The sequence below is a fragment of the Tachysurus fulvidraco genome, chromosome 18 (genome assembly GCF_022655615.1).
Source record: "Tachysurus fulvidraco isolate hzauxx_2018 chromosome 18, HZAU_PFXX_2.0, whole genome shotgun sequence".
NCBI classification, from domain to species: Eukaryota; Metazoa; Chordata; class Actinopteri; order Siluriformes; family Bagridae; genus Tachysurus; species Tachysurus fulvidraco.
In genome coordinates, this window is record NC_062535.1 from 12,349,441 (window position 1) to 12,359,397 (window position 9,957).

Consider the following 9,957-nt stretch of genomic DNA (forward strand, 5'->3'; position numbering starts at 1 on the left):
TCACTTTGCTGCAAGTACAAAAGTTGAGGGTAAAAGTTTGCACACCCCTTGGAGGAGAAAAAAAAAATCTATCCTGTAACAAAACATCAATCCTTAAGAAAGTCTACAGATGACTTCAAAAATGACTCAAAAAAGCTCTAATCATCTCCAGATCTGATAAAGAAGGCGGTACTGTATATGACCTGTTCACAGACATTGTGCACCTGCATGATGAATCTAATGGAATCTGGATTGGAATCTAGTCGGTGAAAGTAGTTATGAATTGTTTGTCAGTGATATGATGGATATGATATCCTATATGCAAGCAATGCAAATTTTAAAAACAGCCATAATGGCCCTTTAATCCTAACATGCAGTTACACCTCCATGAAGAGAAGAAAAAACATTTTCAGTAAACACAACTTAATTATGAAATCTATTTATGCTGAAGGATATGGTGTTAGGTCTCAGCATGGCGGAGAGTGTTTTCTGTTCCATGCTGCACACCAATTAGCTCCTTCTCGAACCGCTGCAGATGTCTTCATCCATAACCACCCGGTGATAAATTAAAGCAGATGCTATTTGGAGCGCAACACGCCGCGTGACAACAGCAGGAAAAAAGTTGATCGTCTCTGATCGAGGGCTGCTTGCTTGTTTAGTTCGCTAATCTAATACTCAGTGTGCCTTGTTCACTTCTACTGTGTTTGTGTGTATGTGGTGGTGGTGATGTGTGTGTGTGTCTAGAAGAATGGAAGAATCTGATCCGCTTCGTATTGGGCAGGTCAGAGCTTGAGATTGGATTCGGTCACTTGGCTGTGGCTGCTGGCCATGTCTTTGAAAATGTGGGATGAAAAAGGAAGCACATTTTAGCTCATTTCCTTCAAAAGACTCCTGTTTTTTGTAGTGCAGCTTTTCCAGAAGAAGTTAAAATGATTGCAACGGATTCTGGATGCTATGCTTACAGTGAGATGGGAGAACAAATAATACACACACACACACACGCACACACACACACACGCACACACACACCCATATTCACGGCCACCTGGCAATCTGTTTTTCTGCTTTTGAACCAAAATACCAGCCAAAGCTCGGCAAAAGGTCAGAGGTGCCCCCTCATCGGCGGAGACTAAACTTGCGTGGGAGAAAACAAAAGGCGACATGCTTTCTCCCAAACTCCCCCCCTCCTGACATTTTTACTCAGAGACAGTGGAAAGCAAATGAAGAAAAAGACAGGGGGGGCTCTTGATTTTCATGAGACAGATGACACGCAGATCAGTCATGCTGCTCAAGCAGACGAGAAAGCAAGATCAAAGAGGACAAAGTGTGTGCGCGCGGCCGCATGTTTGTCTTCAGGGGGCTGTTATTTGGATGGGCTGATCTCCGGCACATGCCAAAAGCACTTGCAAGCTGTTCCTTCATTTTGTTTTTTTGGCGCGTAACTAACTGCTGCCTCCACGTTAAAGGTTAAATTAATCCACAATGGACAAAAGAAATGTGCTCTTTAAATACTTGCTCGGCTTGTGAGGCTGATTCAGGGGTGTGTCCAAGTTTTTCGACACCAGGTGCCTAAGGTGTATTTATCTATCTATCTATCTATCTATCTATCTATCTATCTATCTATCTATCTATCTATCTATCTATCTATCTATCTATCTATCTATTTATTTATTTCTATGTTTACAAAAAATAAAAAATAAATCTTCCTTTGTCAAATGACCACAGTTCTTATTGCATAAAATATTTAGAGAAATCATAACGTATCCTTTAATAGCATAAATGTAAAAGTGTCTAAGATCGGTTGGCTCACGTGGAAGAAGGCCACGCCCCCTGGAATGCTTTTACTGACTTTTCTTCTTCAATATCTAAAGATGTAAAGCATAATAAACAGGAATGAACACATCCAAACTCAGCACTAAGTGGCTGGGGGAAGACTAAAACCCTCATGACTTCTAAAAAGTCACCCCTGGAACAAGGCCAAATGCACACACACATACACACACACACACACACACACACACACACACACACACACACACACACACACACACACACACACACACACACACACACACACACACACACAGACAGTTCCCTGACATCTCCAGGGGCCTGAGACCCAGCTACAGCTGCAAAGTGAATGACAACGCAGCCTTCTAACACACGGCACCCAATATTGCTAGCTGAGGAGCTTTCGATCTCTATTTACCTAAAACAAAAGAGCCCCGAGAGTTTAGAAATCAGAGACACCCCCGCCTTGACCGCGACAGCTCCCATTGTGCAACCCAGTGCTGGAGCTATTATGGGAGCGTAAATGATTTTGACAGGAAGTTGCGATTTGTATAAATATTTAGCGTCGAATATGAGGGAGAAAAAGAAAGGGAGAAGCAAAACAAACGGAACGGCGAGGAGAGAAAACAAAGGAAGTCTAATGACAGAGCGGGACTGGAGCCAGGCTGAGCACGATTGGCTAAATCCAAACACAAAAGGGATCTTGGAGCTGATTTGGGTACAAACTGTCGCAATAACCGTGCGCGCAAAACAATGAGGCAACAAAAACACCTGGAGGGAAATCAAACAGGAGGAAATAAAGCACAATGAATAAAATTTGCTTGCTGCCAAGTTGATTTGTGAGGTCTGTGGATAGATTTTGCATTTGCACTTACGGAGCGTGCCGGCGCTTTTAACCCCAAACTTCTGCCCCTGAATGTGCCCCTTGTATGGATGATTCCATAATTTTCATGAAAATTATCACTAGATTTGACCTTTTAAAAGAATGCACTGCATGTGAAAAACTGATCTGGGAACAGGGATAGAAACGGGCTCACTTTGTGATGTCACTAAACAGCCTCGATATGCAAATTATTATAAAGGGAAATCTGGAACGTTTAGCCAAATATTGTGTTGTGTTAGAAAGTTTAAAAAAATGCAGCTAATTTTGTTTGGGTTACTGTCAGGATGAGACACGTTTCATGAATCACATGATGACAAGAGCCATGTGCTTTTGTTTTGCTCCCCCCCTACTGTCTTGTCAGTGGTTTCTTCCCCTTTTCCATTCACCTGTTCTAGTTTCTGTTCTTTTCATGCGTTGGATTGGGATATGTCTGTCTCCATGTACATGTGCAGTTATATTTAAGGCAATTAGCAGATGTGCTTAACCAGAGCAACTGACAGAACATCTTTGAAATCTGAATACATCCTGATACTGGTTCACTGGGTCACAGACTAAGAATAACATCAGTCTCAAAACTCTTTTGGGATGAAATATAGTAAGAAAAGCACCCAGACAACACTTTTTTTAATTAAAGTGCTAATTTTGTAAGACATGTTCAGTATGTTCTGACGATGTCTGCGAAGGTTGGGGGTGTGGTCATTGATAGACGGCTGAGTTAACTCTTAATAGCTCTTTCACAGGATCCAAAAGTCCAACTGAGCTGACATTTGGTGTTCTGCATCAAACTGCTAATTAGTAACTGGATCGAAAAACATGGCAAATCATCTTTTAGCAGGAATATTCCACCGAGAGCTGTCGAGCTATTGTTACCGTACTCGATAATGGTCAAGAACGGGACACTATTGGTGCACAATTTTTGATGAGAACTTAATCACGTCTATATTTATTAACATTGTGTCCGATGATTTGCTCTGTAAGCTCCTACACGCTTTAATGCTACACACAGCTCCATAACATTTAAAACCACCTGCCCGATATTGTACCGCCAAAGCAGCTCTGACCCGTGTACCCTGTCTGTATTCCTGATATGTATTTTGATAAAAGAACACATCGGATTTCCTACACTTGCATATTTACTCATGACAACTTATCTCAGCTAGCTCCCGATTCGATTTAGCATTTTCAATTAGCGTATTAATGCATATTTATGAATCGTGGTCAATTTCTAGCAAGGGAATTTTCTCAGGATTTTTAAACCCATTTGAAACAATTAATTTTTGCTGCATGCTTTGATCTGATCTGTTCAAATTTCACAACAGAAGCTAAGCCTCCAAGCAAACATCTCTGTGTGCATTCGCATGCTATTGTTCATTCCGCTGGAGGATATCGCGAAGGTGTCGCTGGTGCAGCAGATTGTACACGGCCACCAGTGACTTCTCATAAAAATACCACCACATGTCATTTTCCTCCTGCCAGTAAAGCCAAAAAAAAAAAAAAACTATCTTCCACATAAAAATCCTAAGGCTTTCAGTGTTTAGAGAGAAGACAACCTGGTGATTAGCGCATGTGTAAGCGGGTGATAAGATGTGATCGCAACTTAATGACTTCCATCCTGCATGAGGGAGAGGAAAACAGACAGACAGACGGCAAACACAACGCGCCACAAAACTTAAAGCGTCCAACAATACAAACACGACAAGCGTACATTAGCTACCCTTCAGACACGCCGTCATCCTGACTCTCCACATGTACATTCAACACAAGCAGCAAAGCAAATCCTTGAGGTTCGGTGCTAATACCTCTTAAAAAGAATCTAAAAACCTGTTCCAGCCTGATGAGCCTTAGAAACCACACATGGGCTTCCCAGACGAAGGTGTGTCTGCCCGTAACTGCCTGTTGGGAAGGTGTTTAGTCTGAGAGTTTAGTAAAGGGGGCTTTGTAGTGGTCGGATGCACACCAGAACCATTTCCACGTCCCCCACAGTAAAGCGGAGGGATTTATGGAAAACCAGGAGCCCTGTGTTGTGTGTTTTTCCCCCTAAGCTGCAATTAATGATGCCTTGGTGTGTATAATGTCGAGTTAGCCTTATGGAAATAATCACGGTACATGAAGCGATGGCTGAGGGGATTAGATAGAATTGAAGAAAATAACAAAAGGGGTTGTGTAACTCGGGTAGATTGTGTTATTCTGGAGTTTCGGTTGTTAAGTAAAGTGATCTGATGTCTCAAAATATCTGATGTCTCAAAAAATGAACAAAGTAACCTGTATAGCGTTCAGGGTTAAACTTTTAAATAAATCGTAGCTCAGAGAATAAATATTTATCTCTAAACCTCACCACTCAACACCACTCAAACCCTACTCATAGTGCATCCCAGGAATAGCATGCTAAATAAATAAATAACTAAATAAATAGGTTAGATGTGGTTAGATGTACTGATGTGATATACAATTAAATCAGCTCTGATTTCCTTGTAAATACCGAGTGGGGATAAAAATAACTCCGCTTCATTTGAGTAAAACCTCATTTTGGCCTCAATAAGGTCTTAGGACAAAGTAATGCCGATGCCGGTTTGGATCACGGTGGGTTTAAAAATACCACAACATTAAATGATTTTAGATTACCTCTTTCTCTGTTGTTCTATGTATATCTGTGCAAAAATAGCAGACGAATTAAAATTGGCGGGAAAATAATCAATGCGCCAAAGTTACATTTGTGTTGATGTATGTATTGATTCGTTTGCTGATGTATTCATTGATAGAGACTTCAAAGCACTTTTGTACGTCGCACTGGATAAGGGCGTCTGCCTAATGCCCAAAAATGTAAATGTAAATGCTTCATTCGATTTTATTAAGAGTTTAGAGTTTTCTCAATGAGCGGAGACTATACACGTAAACAGGTGAGAGCAAACCAAATATGGGATGCGGCAAGATTCCAAAGTACTAACATGGGGCGGAGCCTTGACCAAATATGGAAATGACACCGTGGTATTCCTTCCAAGTTTATCTGGTTGTATGATTTTGATATCTTTCCATCCATTGTCAAAGTGCATAAAACTTTTTTTTTGATAGATGAGAAAATCTATTTTTATTTGTGCAAATATAAAAAAAATATATAAATATTATAGAATTAGAAAACATTTATGTGGAAATACAAAATGTCAGTGTGTGAGAAAGGGCTTCTGTGTCATATCGGATCTGTTATGGTTGAGCTCTCAAACACACACAGACACACACACACTTTCTTTTGAAGCTGCCACACACAGTCATCGAGAGTCTGCGTAACTGAGCAGCTGCTCCTGATTACTCATGTTTACAATAAGCATCGGGCATCTGCCGAGTGCAACCTTGTAGACACACGCATACATACACATACACACATGCACACTGTGATTCACACACACAAACACACACACACACACACGCACACACACACTCACACACACACTTTAGGGCAACTTACAGAAACATTGCCTGTCCTCATCACAATTGTGTGTACTTGTGTATTTGCCGGATATACATCACTAATACCCAACTACTGATACTCAACAATATACTTTAATGATGTATATAAAGGTCAGTAAGCACTTTTGTTCAAGCAGGAATCAATACGTATACATTATAGAGTGTGTTCCGTTGTATATAATGTTTTATGTGCATTACTTGTTTTACACTGTCATGAAAAATATGTCGTTTTTCTTCTTCTGCAATTCACAGAAACACTCACCAGTTTCCCGTCGATACTGTATCTCTGTCCTTCCTGTTCTAATAGTTACTTAGAAAGTGTTTAAACACACAAATTTCCTCTCATACAGGCACACACACACACACTCTCTCTCTCTCACTCTCTCACACACACACACACACACACACACACACACACACACACACACACACACACACACGCACATCATAATGCTGCTCTAATTATAACCAGCCATTCACACAGTGTATTAGTGTCTTTGCACGTTGAGGCGCTCTCCTGGCGCGGACCTTTTCGTTAAAGGTCAGCATGTTCTTGTGCCTCAGATTCATCATGACAGCCTCAGACCTACTCAAAGCTAATACAGAGAGGATCCGGTCTATATTCAGATTATCAACATGCCCATGCAGTCAAACGTAAATATGTCCGCCTGCTATGAAAAGGATGTTTCAAGAAAATAAATGTAAACAAGTGCACTTACTATTCATTTCTGACATACTGTATTAAACAAAAGAGATATCTCAGTAGTTCATGGCATAATTTAAAGGGTCCTCATTTTCTAACAGGGTTTTAATCGGAGACTTAATCTGATCAAGAAAACTTTTCACTACTATTAAAAAGGCTCTTTATTTCATTTCATTCCTACAGTAGGTACCTTAGATACACAGATTCCTAGCTTTTGAGCTCACGAGCTTTTCTTGATCTAAAATGAAGAGTATCCGAGATTCTACGCCGTTGATATGAGCTTTAGCGAGTGTCTCATCTGAGGGAACCCTCATCTTTATTACGTAGAACTTACAAAGCAACCATCCAGAGAATCTCTGAAGAACCCTTTATTCTAAATGTGAACGCAAAATTGCTGTGTTTTCTTTGCACCAAATGATGGAATAATAATCAAAATAATATTCAGAAAGAAATAAAGAACTTACAAATTTCTATTTTGTGTCCATGCTGTTTGAGCACAAACTCTTCAGGTAAATGTACCGCGCTGTTAGAAGTAAACATCTCCAACTTCTTATTGGCCATAAAATGTTACGATTTACCCATAAAGCTTAGTCCAGTTCAGAGGTTATCTACATCCTACGCCTCCTGCTCCTCAGAGAGCATCCTCATCACATGCACTCCACTTTTCTGCTGATTCTCAGCTGGTCGTACAGGATTTAATAGCGAATGAGAAGAAGTGGGGTTTGGGGAGCACCCAGGCTGTTCAACTTCATTAAGCGTTCATCTATTATCAGCTGATTTTCCCCATTATCCCAGCGTCCTGTAGGAATCCTATTTCTCCCTTCATCAAATCCCATTATAAATTTTAAGGAACGTTACGCTTATCTGTCACCTGAAGCCCATGAGAAAGAAGACACTAGTGGGTGTGTGTGAAGGGCTGAGGCCCTGGAGACAACACACCTCGATCCAGATCAACTTAATTCCTTGTCTTCTCTTCTCTTCGCTTCTCAACACTTTACTTTTCTTCTTCTTAACTTTTTTATATACTATTCACTTTTAGTTTACTCTTGTTCCTTCTTCACCTCTACAAAGTTTAGCAGACATTTACGTTAACGTTTATGGCGTTTGTCAGACGCCCTTATCCAGAGCGCAGTTCTAACAGAGATTCAGATCACAGTTTTGGAGAAATTTCTAGAAAAAAGAAACCCACTGTTGTGGAGAACTACATAGAATTTTTCAGAGTTTCCATCAACGGGACCAACCAAAGAACTTTAGATCCCACCCAAGTACTTTCAATTCCAGAAAAAGGCATGCTTAATAACAGGCCATTGATTGCAAGCACTTGCATTTTAGCAGATAAGAGTTTTTTAGTAGTGATCAAGGCTTTTGAATTCTCTGGGGTCTAAACTAAGTAGTGAGAATTTAATACAGAAATTGTGTATTACGGAATTCAGATCACAAATGTACCAAATAGTTAACACTTACTTTCTATTCTTGTTTTACTTTTCAGGCTTGGAGTCTGTATGCTACTGAAAAGAAAAACCATCTTGAGAAAACAGATCTAGAACAAAATAGTTTTGAAATGTGTGATCTTTTTAACCGGACACTGAATATACAGTACTGATTTCCCAGTGTGAAAATTAGACGTAGTTTCCACTTAAAGGTGGGGTCTCCGTTGTTTGAAAGCCAATGTTGACATTTGAAATCACCAAAACAAACACGCCCCTAACCCAAACGGGTCCCACCCCTGTATTGATAGCTCCGCCCACACATACATACGTAACCCGGGCGACTAACGGAAAGAAATGTGTCTTTATCATAGCTGAAGGGAAGAACAATACGATTGTAGATAAACAAACAAGCAAAAATGACACACAAGCATAATCATGTAAAGGACAAAGGCATATATTAGTTCTGTGAAAAAAAGCAAAACCAACATTACTCACCTATCGAGAAGGAAAAAAGTGCCTCGGCGTCTTAAGTAAAGTCGGCCGCATATTCACAGATTGGAGTTTCCCGAGTCAATAACTCCTGAGCTAAATGCTGTTACTAGCAAAACACGGTTGTAGCTGCCTCTCTACATTACTACGATAGAAAAGAGTTATTTGTGTAGTAACAGCGTTTAGCTCAGGAGTTATTGACTCGGGAAACTCCAACCTGTGAATATGTGCCAACTTCCTGCTCCTTCAGTTCTCTCCAGCGCTAGAAAGCTGATCCTATATTAACACGTCCTACTTCTTACCTTATCGTAAGCCTTTCTACGCTTTCTTTCTTTGTTTTTATCCTCCATGTCAATGTTAAAACCCCTTTCTGCTAATGTCACACATGCGCACTGAACACTCTTTCCACCGCATATTGAAAAGACCCGCCACCTTCTGCTCATTGGCTACACGTTAGTTTTGATTTTTGTTTTGTTTGTCGTCCCGACTCAGTATTCTGAAGCATTTCTCAACGACGGAGACCCCACCTTTAAGCCTAAATAACTGAAACCTACTCTGGACTGTAATTTTAGTGTTGTTCCAAATCTTGTCTCTTGAACAGCAAGATACGTTAATGTCCATATGGATGACTTTGTTCCTGATGTCCTTATCTTCATATATATAGTCCAAAAGCACAAGATCATGTGTACCAGTGACAATCATTTGTCACATCACAGTGGTCGGGCTTACTCTTTTGGACATTCCTTTGAATTGAAGGGAACCTGCTCAGGTGGTTCAGGGACCTTTTAAGGATTCCCCCTGCATGGTTCCTGCTAGAGCTCCTCCAGGCATGTCCTACTTAATAGAGATCCTGGGGTAAACCCAGTAACTATTACAAAGACTACATCCATAATTGGCTTGGGAATATCTGGTGATGAAGTCTGATCGTCTCAGCTAGTCCCATTGCTACTAGGATGGTAGATGAATAAACAATAGAATAAATCAACCTTAGCACTTATTTACATGAGTGTCAGTCTTCAAAAAAATGACACCGATGTCCATTCCAAAGAGATATTACTCTTTAACCCCTACAGAGGGGGACACTTCACCAAGAGTATGGAATAGAAATGAGCACTTTAAAATGGACTGCATTAATGTCTCAGCATTAAGACCACCAAAGAGTCAGTGTAAGTAGCAAGGCTTAAACCCTGACAGATGATAGATGTCTTTTTCACTTGTAC

General features: G+C 40.4%; 1 protein-coding gene across 1 annotated transcript in view; it reads right to left on the bottom strand.

Annotated features, from left to right (window-relative positions):
- dachc (dachshund c) overlaps positions 1 to 9,957 on the bottom strand; it is a 67,588-nt gene that overhangs the window by 18,082 nt on the left and 39,549 nt on the right. The window lies entirely within an intron of this gene.